Source organism: Staurois parvus, unplaced genomic scaffold, assembly GCF_062004578.1.
Source record: "Staurois parvus isolate SC_StPar_1 unplaced genomic scaffold, SC_StPar_1.0 ptg000249l, whole genome shotgun sequence".
Taxonomy (NCBI): Eukaryota; Metazoa; Chordata; class Amphibia; order Anura; family Ranidae; genus Staurois; species Staurois parvus.
The window spans coordinates 10,859,208-10,872,396 of NW_028318045.1; the positions used below are offsets into that span (position 1 = coordinate 10,859,208).

The window sequence follows — 13,189 nt, forward strand, 5'->3', positions numbered from 1 at the left end:
ATACCGAATATAAAAGTGTGAACAGGAGAAGCTGAACAGCGGCAATATTATCTGCTCATATTCAGCCAAATGCTTCAGAATTCATTGGACGCCGCTTCACAGTGCAGATGGACAATGACCCAAAGCATACTGCAAAAGCAACCAAAGAGTTTTTGAAGGGAAAGAAGTGGAATGTTATGCAATGGCCAATTCAATCACCTGACCTGAATCCGATTGAGCATGCATTTCACTTGCTGAAGACAAAACTGAAGGGAAAATGCCCCAAGAACAAGCAGGAACTGAAGACAGTTGCAGTAGAGGCCTGGCAGAGCATCACCAGGGATGAAACCCAGCGTCTGGTGATGTCTATGTGTTCCAGACTTCAGGCTGTAATTGACTGCAAAGGATTTGCAACCAAGTATTAAAAAGTGAAAGTTTGATTTATGATTATTATTCTGTCCCATTACTTTTGGTCCCTTAACAAGTGGGAGGCACATATGCAAACTGTTGTAATTCCTACACCGTTCACCTGATTTGGATGTAAATACCCTCAAGTTAAAGCTGACAGTCTGCAGTTAAAGCACATCTTGTTAGTTTCATTTCAAATCCATTGTGGTGGTGTATAGAGCCAAAAATGTTAGAATTGTGCCGATGTCCCAATATTTATGGACCTGATTGTACATACCCTTCCGGCAGCCATTGCTTTACTTCAGTGTTTTCATGTTGTTGTCATGTTTTGCATTGTATTGGTATTGTTCTGTCACATGTTCTGTCTCCCTTTTGTAATGTACAGCGCTGAGCGAACTATTGGCGCTTTATAAATACTGTATAATAATAATAATAATAATAATAATACTTCTCCCTGGCCACTCTGGGTGGGTCGAATACCTGCTACCCCCACTGCTCCCTGTATATCCTCCTGCAAACTTGTATTTCCTGGGGTTAAGTATGAGCAGGGAAGAGCAACCACATCATGCGGCAGGTGAGGAGGTTTTGGGGAAGGAGCATGGAATATTTGTCTCTGGAGGGGTGTGCATATGGCCTCTTCTATTACAGGGTTAGCATTGTGTACAAGTGACTGTAGGGTAACAGGGTCACTTTAAGGTGGTTTTAAGTGTTTTTCTTAAGTTGAGCTCTAGGGAAAAAAGGTTTACCATTGTAGTGGGTCCCCTTCCACACTGAAAATATTAATTGCCTAGGCTAGGGGATGATGAATAAGGTCCCCTAGTCACAGCTCTCTGATATCATCTTGCACAATAAAGGAACATCAGTCCTGCATTGTATAGGACGATGCCTAGAGCTGGCCCAGAGCGTCAGAAAGTGGGGGAGAGCATTGGTTGCTGAAGGAGTGAGGTATAATGTAAGCATGTCACTTTGTGCATCATCCCCCTAGCAAAACAAGCAATTAAAGGGTCAGTTCATCTTTTCAGAAAAAATGAAAAAGGTGAACTAACACCCTACAACCTCCCCCACACCCATAGTACACACTGTACTTACCTTTATCTCCATTCTGAGTTTCACCATCCATGCAGCTTGGTTTAAAGGCCCTGGGGTTTTAAAACAATGCTGTTCTTCCTCTTCTTTCCCCATGGACGCTGGGACTGGGCAAGACTGCGCTGACCAATCAGAACCACTGTGATCCATCCCAGCATCCCTAGAGAAAGAAGAGGAAGAACAGTGCAGTTTTAAATCCTCAGGACCACTGCACTGGGCTGCGTGGATGATGAAACTGAAATAAAGGTGAAAATTGTATAGTGTAAACTGTTTATAGAGTGAACTAAATGTCAACTAAACAAAATTAAGGGACTTCATTAGGGACTTCATTGTCCTCCCTCCAAAAACCAGGGGGACCAGGGAAAAGAAAGAAGAGATGCAGCAGAGCACAGCACTGGGTCAAGAATAAACTCAGGCAAGTGTTTAAGGGGGGGGGGGGTCTGGGAGTAGCTGATATGAAAAGTATTTCACCTTAATGCAGAAAATGCATCAAGGTAAAAAAAAAACTTTTACTTTTAGAACCACTTTAAATGTGGTGTCTGCATCAGTTTCCTTTTTAGGCCTTTTTCTGTTGTTCTCACCTGGTGATGTGGTCAGTAATGCCCTAGTTGTTTTAGGGTGTCTCCACTTTGGATGGAAGAACAAAGGGGACACCTTTGGACAGCAGCATTGTTGATTTGTGGAGAGGATAGTGTTAGGCAGGCCATAGATCATGCAATTTTCTTTCCTTCCACCGATCTTGAAAGGAAAGAAAATTGCTTGATTCCCCATCAGTCAGTGTTGATGGGGGAATGCCTCCTGCGGAGCTATTGTGTTCTGCCAGCAATGAGCCTTCCTTGCTGGCAGAACACAATGATCACTGCCAACAGCTATAGCATGAAAAAAATCTGACAGGCTGCTTGTACTGAATCAACTTTAGTACAACCAGCCTGCACATAGATGGATCAAATCTTGGTCCCTGCTGAATGGCTGAGATTCGATGCATCTATTTATCGGCTTTAAATGCACTAGCATATTTACATGCAATTGACTAATTAAAGCTGACCTCCAGCTAACACATTTAAAGCAGCCACTGTTTTTTTTTTTCCTTTTGGGATAAAGGTTTTACATAAATGAATAAAATCTGAACATTGTAAGCACTCCTGTTATTATTAAATGGTTTGTCTCAACCCTTTAATTCCCACTTTTGCTGGACAGTTTGGTTTGCTAAATGAAGTTGAAAAATAACAGACTTACTGGTGAAATCACCAGGTAAAAATAGGGAAAAAAGCCTAAAAATGAAAATGAATGCAACCACCACATCTAAGAAATGGTAACCTGCAATATAATATTTATTTTTTGTTCAATACCACTTTAAGTTATTATAGTTTTGCTTGCTTACCTTTATGCTTTATTTTGTGTACATAGCGGTGTATGTCCCTTTAAGATCTAATAGCAAGAATGGTTCTTTTGGTGCAGAGTAAACGGATCCACCTTGCATTAGAGTAGAAAGCCAGCTGTGATGACATTTGCGTGCTGCTGCCCAGAATCTCTGGCGGGAAGGTAAATATTGTCTGTCAATGTGAAATTTTACTAGATGTGTTATGCTAGTGATGTTTTCACACATGTGCTCACTGCTGCTGAGTGCGGCTAGCAAAGTGTCCGGTCCATCTAAGTGCTCACAGATATCCTCTATCATCCCCCACTGCCTTCTACCCTACTTTATAGTGGAATTAAACTCTCTCAATCAACATTAACTATTTGTAATGGTTATGCTGCTAGCATTAGTAAATAGATAGGAAAGTATATTAGATTTACTTGTTTTATGATTTTTTTTACATTTCTTCAATTGCTTCCTGGTTTTTGGCCAGGGGTCTCCAAACTATAGCTCTCCAGGTGTTGAAGAACTGCAAGTCCCATGAGGCCTTGCAAGATTCTGACAGCCACAGGCAAAATTCAAAGAGGCAGAGGCATGATGGGACTTGTAGTACTTCAACAGCTGGAGGGCCATAGTTTGGAGACCCCTGACCTAGGCCAAAATGAGTTCATACATCCCAAGAGTCTTCATATGCAGTTTATTTCCTTTCATCTGGAGGAGGGGAGCAGAGGCTTTCTCAGCAAAGCACACTCTCCTGTATGCATGCCTGAGCAGGGCAGATGGATTCCAGGAAGTAAATGCTGCATTAATCACCTTTCCTTACTCAAGATGGCCGTGGTGATTTCTCAACAAATTAAATCATGGAGACATGGATGGGTGGGTGAGTTTGCTTATGGTACTACAAATGAATGAAATAGCTTTTTCAATTTGTGGTGTTTAGATACAGTTAATTTTCACTTAAAAATGGAACTTTCACATTACAAGTCTTCATGAATAAAATTCCTGACATGGCTTAACTGCTTAGTTATACTGAACCCCAGGTACACGTGTGAACGAGCCCTATAAGAGCTGCAATAGTACCTTAGTAGAAACATTCAGTATCTAAAACACCAGTATTTTTAATTAAAAATACACAACAAGAATTAAAAGGAAGTGACAGGAAATAGGTGTCAGCTTAAGTGTTTCCATGGAAAGATTTCCCTACAGTTACTATATGGACTGCAGTTGTAAATGTTGAATTTCCCCTCACTTCTAGTCCTGTGACACATGTCCTCACTTATAGAGAGGGTGGATCTCCCCAGCAGGGGAGAGACAGTAACACATCCATGACATGGGTTCCGATCCTTCAGTACTGTATCCAAAACTAAAACAAAATGTTTGATTATTCAGGTAATAAAGATGAACTCCAGTCTTCCCGCCACTCTTGCACAATACATGCCCCTCTCCTATTTACTCTGATTTCACTGCACACTGTGCACTTCTCACCTCATTTCCTGGCTGGAGGGCATCCAGCATCATCTAGCCCCCTGTTGCCCTACCTACAGCCCTTTGGCACTTTTTTTGTGTCCCTTGAGGCCACTGCAGGCACTAATCTGTGTTTCCTTATTGTCCGGTTCTAGCAATGATTTTTAGCAGTTTCATAAAACAGGTCTGTAGTCTATGGCCATTTTCTGAAGCATGTCCCCAGTCCCCAAAACTCCTATAGCATGTTCCCAGTCTCTCACAGTTTCCTGCAGCATATCTGCAGTCTCAGACCATCTCTTGTATCATGTCTGCAGTCTCTGACCATCTCCTGTATATTGTCTGCAGTTTCTGACCATCTCTTGTGTCATATCTGCAGTCTCTGACCATCTCCTGTATAATGTCTGCAGTTTCTGACTATCTCCTGTATAGTGTCTGCAGTTCTGACCATCTTTTGTGTCATATCTGCTGTCTCTGGCCATCTCCTGTATAATGTCTGCAGTTTCTGACTATCTCCTGTATAGTGTCTGCAGTTTCTGACCATCTTTTGTGTCATATCTGCTGTTTCTGGCCATCTCCTGTATAATGTCTGCAGTTTCTGACCATCTCTTGTGTCACATCTGCAGTCTCTGACCATCTCTTGTATCATGTCTGCAGTCTCTGACCATCTCCTGTATAATGTCTGCAGTTTCTGACCATCTATTGTGTCATATCTACAGTCTCTGACCATCTCTTGTATCATGTCTGCAGTCTCTGACTATCTCCTGTATAATGTCTGCAGTTTCTGATCATCTCTTGTTGCACATCTGCAGTCTCTGAACATCTTCTGTAATAATGTCTGCAGTTTCCGACCATCTCTTGTGTCATATCTGCAGTCTCTGACCATGTCTAGCATCATGTCTACAGTTTCTAATCATCTCTTGTATTATATCCACAGTTTCTTACCATCTCTTAAATATATAATGTAAGGTCTAACCACACGATATCACCCTGAATCCTTTCACTACAAGTGTCAAAAATCGACTACACCAATCAATAAATATGCAAATATAAATGTGCCCGTGTGAGGGTCTAAATGTGCAATTAAAACTTCAAAAAAATTAATCACTAAATAGTGCATTCAACCAAATGAATAAATAAAGACAAATAAATAAATTAAAAATAAAAATTGCATTAACATACATGCACAGCAATACGCAAAAAAAGTTCCTCAAAAGTGTCACAAATTCATAGAGTTTGTGTGCTAAAGATCAAAAGTTCATATTAAGTGAAAAATTAAATAACTATTTTAGTAAATAAATGCATCGACATGCATACACAATAATGTATGCACATTATATATGTGCAAAATAAAAATCCTTCAAAGGTGCCATGAATAAACAAATAAAGTTTGTATGCTAAAATCAAGAGTTTATAACACAGTTTGGAAGTTCCCCAAGTGTTGCAGTGCAAAACTGTTCCAAAGTGCTGTCCAGATTCCTCCGTGATCACCACATGACTTCTCCCTGAGCACACAACGTACTCACCAGATGGGAAACAACCAACTTAAAGTCAATCCATATAATGAAAGTGCCACACTGTTCCAAAAAGGAGATCGAGTACATAGGGGGTTAATCTTCCTGTCCGATCTTAATGCATTTTCGCATGCATGCATACAAAGGGAAAGAAAGGTGCCCATAGTGTAAAAAGCTTTAACATTTATTAGGCATCACAAAAAATATCGCACTTATGATCAGTGAATGTCAACCCAACACTTAGGAGTGCACGCTCAAACTTAGTAACACACTGTCGGCTCTGGCTGTCTCACCAAGGACAGGCTTGTGCGGAATGACGTCACAATCCAAGCCATACCTGGTGTTTAAAGCCCTATCAGGCTTTTATTGCTATGTGTCTGAAGTTGGGGATATTCATCCTATACATCTGACCTATCGATCATTGCCTCTGGTAAAGACAGTGATGGGAAATGCAAAATCTCAAAACTGTAGCGGGAAAAGGAATAGAGGGAAAATGTTCCAATAGGTGACAGTTGTCTAAAAGGGGATTTCCCCTAGCTTTGGACAGCATTCTTTTTACTTCCCACTGTGTCTATGAACGAGAAATTAAGGAAAATCTCCCTGACAGGTCTCAAGCAGGAAAAAAAGATAAAAAAGTCAGGATCTTAAAGCAGAATTCAGGCACTGCATGTGTTAAACGCCCGTTTTGCTCTAGGGGAGTGGACACTGAAGATATACTCACATGACCCGCTGATCCTCCCTGTACAAGACCGGTCCTTTTCGGCTCCTGCCCCCTTCCCCACAATTCAGCGGTCTTGTAAATGGACTTTTCCTGACGTCAACACGCTCAATGCACACTTCATAGGTAGGAACGATCCACTGTGAGGGAATGTGGTTTTCTGTAGCATCAGCGTGTCAGGTGATTATGAGCTTAGTCCTTACTCCTAGTTAAAAAGAGCAAATGATCCACCAAGTGGGGGTACAGCCCCACTGCGTGGTAAAAAAAACTATTCTGAGTCCTGCTTGAGCCCTCATGAACACTGGACGTATTTACAGCTGCTGTTTTTGGCTTTTGCCATTTTTTTCTACAGCTAGTAAACCCCCCATGTGGTTTCCTATGTGCCCATGCACATATAGACTGTAATTAATGTTTTTTGGATGGGACTTTTTTTGGCTAGAAAAAAACCCCAGGACTAGTGGGTTTCTAGAGGAGTTTAGCTGTAAAAATGCTCTAACGCTGAAAAACGTGGCAAAACAACGCTAAACGCGGCAAAACACCACTAAATGCTAATGCAATAATGCTAAAAAAGCTGAAAAACTCACATTTTTTAAGTGACTTTACACAGCTAACATTACCAGCGTTATCAAAACACTCAGTGTGCATGGAGCCTTAAAGTTGTTGTAAGGGCTCAAGGTTTTTTCTTACCTTCATGCATTCTATGCTTAAAGGTAAAAAACCTTCTCTGTGTAGCAAGCCCCCAGTCCCCTCTAATACTCACCTAAGGCGCCCTGAATCCAGCTATGTGCACTGGAGTCTGGGCTATCCCGGGACTCCCTCTCCTCATTACCTGAGACAGCAGCGGGAGCCATTGGCTCCACTGCTGTCAATCACAGTCAGTAAGCCAATGAGAAGAGGGGGGGCCAAGCCACGGCTCCATGTGTGAATGGACACACGGAGCAGCGGATGCCCCCATAGAAGCTGTTTGCTGTGGGGGCACCCAACAGGAGGGGCCAGGAGCGCTAGCGGAGGACCCAAGAAGAGGAGGATCTTGGCTGCTCTGTGCAAAATCATTACACAGCAGGTAAATATAGACTTGTTTGTTATGTTTTAATGTAAGCCTTTAGAATCACTTTAAAGTATAATAAACCCAGATTTCCTTTTCAGTATGTTTGGCATCATGCATCACTGTTTACAGTTTTTGGTTGCAATGTTTTTGCAACTCTTGCAAAGTTTGTAACCTGGAGATCCTGCCAGTAACAGCACCTCCTGTTTCAGGCTAACAGTGACAACATTATTCCAGTGTGTTGCAATTAGCAGCATTGTTGGCCTATCTATCAGAAAGGCAAGCCAATGGCCAACTGAGAGAACACTGCTGGTCAATTTGAGGCAGTGTTGCTACTGGCAAAATGTTCTAGGTAAATAACACTATTATCATTTGAGAGTTACAAAAATATAGTAAAATATGTAAAAACAAATCAAGGCTGTAAAAATATAAAAAGAACAACAGACTGTGAAAGAGAGTGTAACAACCCCCCCCCCCCCAATAAAAGAAAACATTTTTTTAGAAGTATTAGTAGTAAAAAAGGTCAGGTCTGAGCATGTAAGCTCTTTAAAAATCAACTCAAATGTATTAAATAGTGTTTAATGATTCATACTCTGAATGGTCTTAGGTTATTAGGGGTGTACCCCAAGGTTCAGTGTTGAGACCCTTACTTTTTAACCTATTTATAAATTAAAAATACCATTTCAGTCTTTGCAGATGACACCAAGCTGTGCAGTGGAATAACGTCCTTACAGGATGTCTCCAACCTACAAGCCGACCTCAATGCACTGTTTAATTGGGCAACTAAGTGGCAAATGAGGTTTAATGTTGATAAATGTAAAGGTAATGCATGTGGGGCTATAAACATGCATGCATCATGCATCCTAGGAGGAGTGCAACTGGGGGTGTCAATGGTTGAGAAGGATCTGCATGTTCTGGTAGATCATAGGCTTAATAATGTATAATGCATTAATTAATAATGAATAATTGCAATGCCAAACTGCAGTTTCGTAGCAAACTACTTATTTTATAAAAAGAGGTATACGAGGTGTGTCCATAAAGTAATGAGAATGATATTTAAAAAATTGTTTCATTGAACATTTTTATAATTGAACATTGTCTCCTTCAAAGTATGCACCTTGTGAGTGTACACAATTCTCCCAACAATTTTTCAAAGTATCCCTGGCAGGCTGGATCTAGCCTGCCTGATTTGGGGGTACATTAACAAATGTCAGGGGGGCAGGGGCAGTTTGTAGGCCAGTGTATAGGGGTTAGCATGGCAGAGGACAGGGGTCAACAGGACAGAAGATAGGGGTGAGCAGTGCAGAGGACAGGGGATAGCCGGGCAGGGTACAGGAGTCAGCATGGCAGAAGACAGTGGTCAGCAGAGTTGAGGACAGGGTCACTGCTGGCAGGGCACCTTATCCCCGCACTACCTGCACTGCACACAAGGCACTCAACAGATCTCCTCACCACACAGCACATAGCTGAGATCAGTATCCCTCCACACAGTGTGTAGCTGGCTTCCTTCACAGGTCAGAACTGCAACTGCAGCTAGATACACATTGTGTAGATCGATGTTGTGGGGAATCTGATCTCAGCTATGTGTTATATGTGGGGAGGAGATCTGCTGAGTGCCGTGTGTGCAGTGCAGGCAGTGCCGGGATAAGGTTATCTAACACTCAGGGTAAAAGTGACAAACTGCATCCCCCCCCCCAAAAAACAACAGCACTACTCAACATGCTCACCCACTAAGTATAAATTCCTTCTGCAAGCCCAAATTCCACCCAAACAAAAATGCTAAAATTCCCCATCTTTGCTCCCCAATCCCACCTTTCAGCTCAAATACTCCCAATCCCTAACAAATCTTCCATGCTCGAAAAATCACCCCTCAAAGCACACATCCTCTTTCCTTCCAAATCCCCCCTCCTAGTACAAGCCCTCTCCCCCAAATCCCCGCTCCTAGTACTAATTCTCCCCTCAAATCCCCCCTCCTAGTTTAAATTCTTTCCCCAATCCCTCCCCCAGTACAAATCCCCACTTGTAGCATAAATTTACCAATTACTCCTTTACAAAATACCCATTTCAGTACATTCCCCCCCTCCTAGTATAAATCATCTCCCCAAATCCCCACTCCTAGCATTAATCCTCTCCTCAAATCCCCCCTCCTAGTACAAATTCTCTCCTCAAATCACCCCTCCTAGTAAAAATACTCCCCCCTAAATCCCCCCTCCCAGCACAAATCCTCCTCCCTAGTACAAATCCTCCCTTTTAGTAGAAATCCCGCCCCCCAGAAATTTCTAGTACAAATTCCCCCCACTCCTAGCAGAAACCCTCTCCCCCAAATTCCCAATCCTAGCGTAAATACTCTCCTCAAATCCTTCCTCCCAGTACAAATCCTCCTCCCTAGTACAAATCCCCCCCCCCAATTCCCCCCCTTTTAGTACACAACCCCCCTCCCCTGAAATTTCTCCTCCTAGCACAACAGCCTACAAATAACCCTTCTCAGCACAAATCCCTGCATACCCAAATCACCCTAGTAAAACCACCCCCCAACTCCCCCCACCTAGCACTAATCCCCCCCAATTCCCCCCTCCTAGCACAAATCCACCCTACCTCCCAAATCCCCCTCCTAGCACAATTCCCCTCCAATTCCCTCCTCCTTGCACAAATCTTCCCCAATCCTGCCTCCTAACAGCCCCCCCCCCCCTCAAACTACCCTTCGCAGCACAAGCAGCCCATCCCTCCTCCACAAGCTCCACCTCCCCCACTCTTACATGTGGGAATAACAGGAGTAGTGAGGAGATAAAGCTCTCTGTGATCTCTACCTTCTGTCATAACAACGATCCTCCATACAGCAGTTTACATAGGATCGTTATTACATCTGACAGTACATGGCTTTCTTACCCGACCCTATCTCCTTCAAAGACTGCTCAACTCTTGGAAATTACATAGAAGCGGGTAATGAAGCTGTGTACTGTTGGATGTGATAGTGATCCTACGTAACCTGTTATATGGAGGACTGCTGTTATGACAGGAGATGGAGATCACAGAGAGTCTGTTGGATGTAATAGTGATCCTACGTAGCCTGTTATATGGAGGACTGCTGTTATGACAGGAGATGGAGATCACAGAGAGCCTGTTGGATGTAATAGTGATCCTACGTAACCTGCTATATGGAGGACTGCTGTTATGACAGGAGGTGGAGATCACAGAGAGCCTGTTGGATGTAATAGTGATCCTACGTAACCTGCTATATTGAGGACTGCTGTTATGACAGGAGGTGGAGATCACAGAGAGTCTGTTGGATGTAATAGTGATCTTATGTAACCTGCTATATGGAGGACTGCTGTTATGACAGGAGGTGGAGATCACAGAGAGTCTGTTGGATGTAATAGTGATCTTATGTAACCTGCTATATGGAGGACTGCTGTTATGACAGGAGGTGGAGATCACAGCCTGTTGGATGCAATAGTGATCGTACGTAACCTGTTATATGGAAGACTGCTGTTATGACAGGAGATGAAGATCACAGAGAGCCTGTTGGATGTAATAGTGATCCTACGTAACCTGTTATATGGAGGACTGCTGTTATGACAGGAGCTGGAGATCACAGAGAGCCTGTTGGATGTAATAGTGATCCTACGTAACCTGCTATATAGAGGACTGCTGTTATGACAGGAGGTGGAGATCACAGAGAGTCTGTTGGATGTAATAGTGATCTTATGTAACCTGCTATATGGAGGACTGCTGTTATGACAGGAGGTGGAGATCACAGAGAGTCTGTTGGATGTAATAGTGATCTTATGTAACCTGCTATATAGAGGACTGCTGTTATGACAGGAGGTGGAGATCACAGAGAGCCTGTTGGATGCAATAGTGATCCTACGTAACCTGTTATATGGAAGACTGCTGTTATGACAGGAGATGGAGATCACAGAGAGCCTGTTGGATGTAATAGTGATCCTACGTAACCTGTTATATGGAGACTGCTGTTATGACAGGAGCTGGAGATCACAGAGAGCCTGTTGGATGTAATAGTGATCCTATGTAACCTGCTATATGGAGGACTGCTGTTATGACAGGAGGTGGAGATCACAGAGAGTCTGTTGGATGTAATAGTGATCTTATGTAACCTGCTATATGGAGGACTGCTGTTATGACAGGAGGTGGAGATCACAGCCTGTTGGATGCAATAGTGATCGTACGTAACCTGTTATATGGAAGACTGCTGTTATGACAGGAGATGGAGATCACAGAGAGCCTGTTGGATGTAATAGTGATCCTACGTAACCTGTTATATGGAGGACTGCTGTTATGACAGGAGCTGGAGATCACAGAGAGCCTGTTGGATGTAATAGTGATCCTACGTAACCTGCTATATAGAGGACTGTTGTTATGACAGGAGGTGGAGATCACAGAGAGTCTGTTGGATGTAATAGTGATCTTATGTAACCTGCTATATGGAGGACTGCTGTTATGACAGATCCTACGTAACCTGCTATATAGAGGACTGCTGTTATGACAGGAGGTGGAGATCACAGAGAGTCTGTTGGATGTAATAGTGATCTTATGTAACCTGCTATATGGAGGACTGCTGTTATGACAGGAGGTGGAGATCACAGAGAGCCTGTTGAATGTAATAGTGATCCTACGTAACCTGTTATATGGAGGACTGCTGTTATGACAGGAGATGGAGATCACAGAGAGCCCGCATCTCCTCCCGCTCTCTCCTCTCTGCCGCTTCTGTCTGGACTGTTTACTTTCGATAACTGCAGCTGGCCGTGAGTGCAGGGATGGGAGGGGGGAAGCTCAGTGTGCATGGCACAATATACATGGGCAGAGGGGGCACCTGTCCTGGGGGGGGCGCAACTGAAATCTGGGGGGGCACAACTGAAATCTGGGGGGGTACAACCCACCCCAGCACCCCCCTAGATTTGGCCATGATCCCTGGAAGTCTTCAAGTGGCATTCTGAGCCTGCATAGTGGCTCTTAGGACGTCATGCACAATACCAAAATGGTGTCCTTTCAAACTCTTCTTCATCTTTGGGAGTATGACAAAGTCACAAGGAGCCAAGTCGGGGTTGTGGGGTGGATGGGGAAGCACTGTGATGTGTTTCTCAGCCAAAAACTCTTTGACAGCCAGAGCACTGTGACTCCTCTCAGGACGCACACAAAAAACTTTGTCTCAAGTGACCAAGAAGTTCCAGGTAAAATCTTTGATTCACAGTTTGACCCGTAGTTACAAATCCCTTATGGACAATTCCACGTGAATCAAAGAAAAATAAAATGACCTATGATTTGACTTTTGATTTGCTGATTCAAGCTTTCTTGGGGTGAGGTGACGTTGGTGTGTGCCATTCTGAACTTTTCTTCATCTTGTGATGGCACTCAAACACCCAGGATTCATCTCTTGTGATCACATGACACAAAAAATCAGGCTGTCTTTCCAAATGGACCCATAGGTCTTGACAAAGGAGATGACGGTGTTCCTCCTGATCAGGTGATAAGTTCTTTGGAACAAGTTTTGCACACACTTTTCTCAATGTTCAAATTCTGGGTCACGATTTCATGAACAGTTGACTTGGTAATCCCCCTTTCCTGTGCAATCATTCAGCTAGTGAACTGTCAGTCACGGTTGA

At 43.1% G+C, this 13,189-nt stretch overlaps 1 protein-coding gene across 3 annotated transcripts in view; it reads right to left on the reverse strand.

The window, feature by feature from the left end:
* Positions 1-13,189, reverse strand: part of FBLN1 (fibulin 1) — a 108,329-nt gene that overhangs the window by 67,357 nt on the left and 27,783 nt on the right. The window lies entirely within an intron of this gene.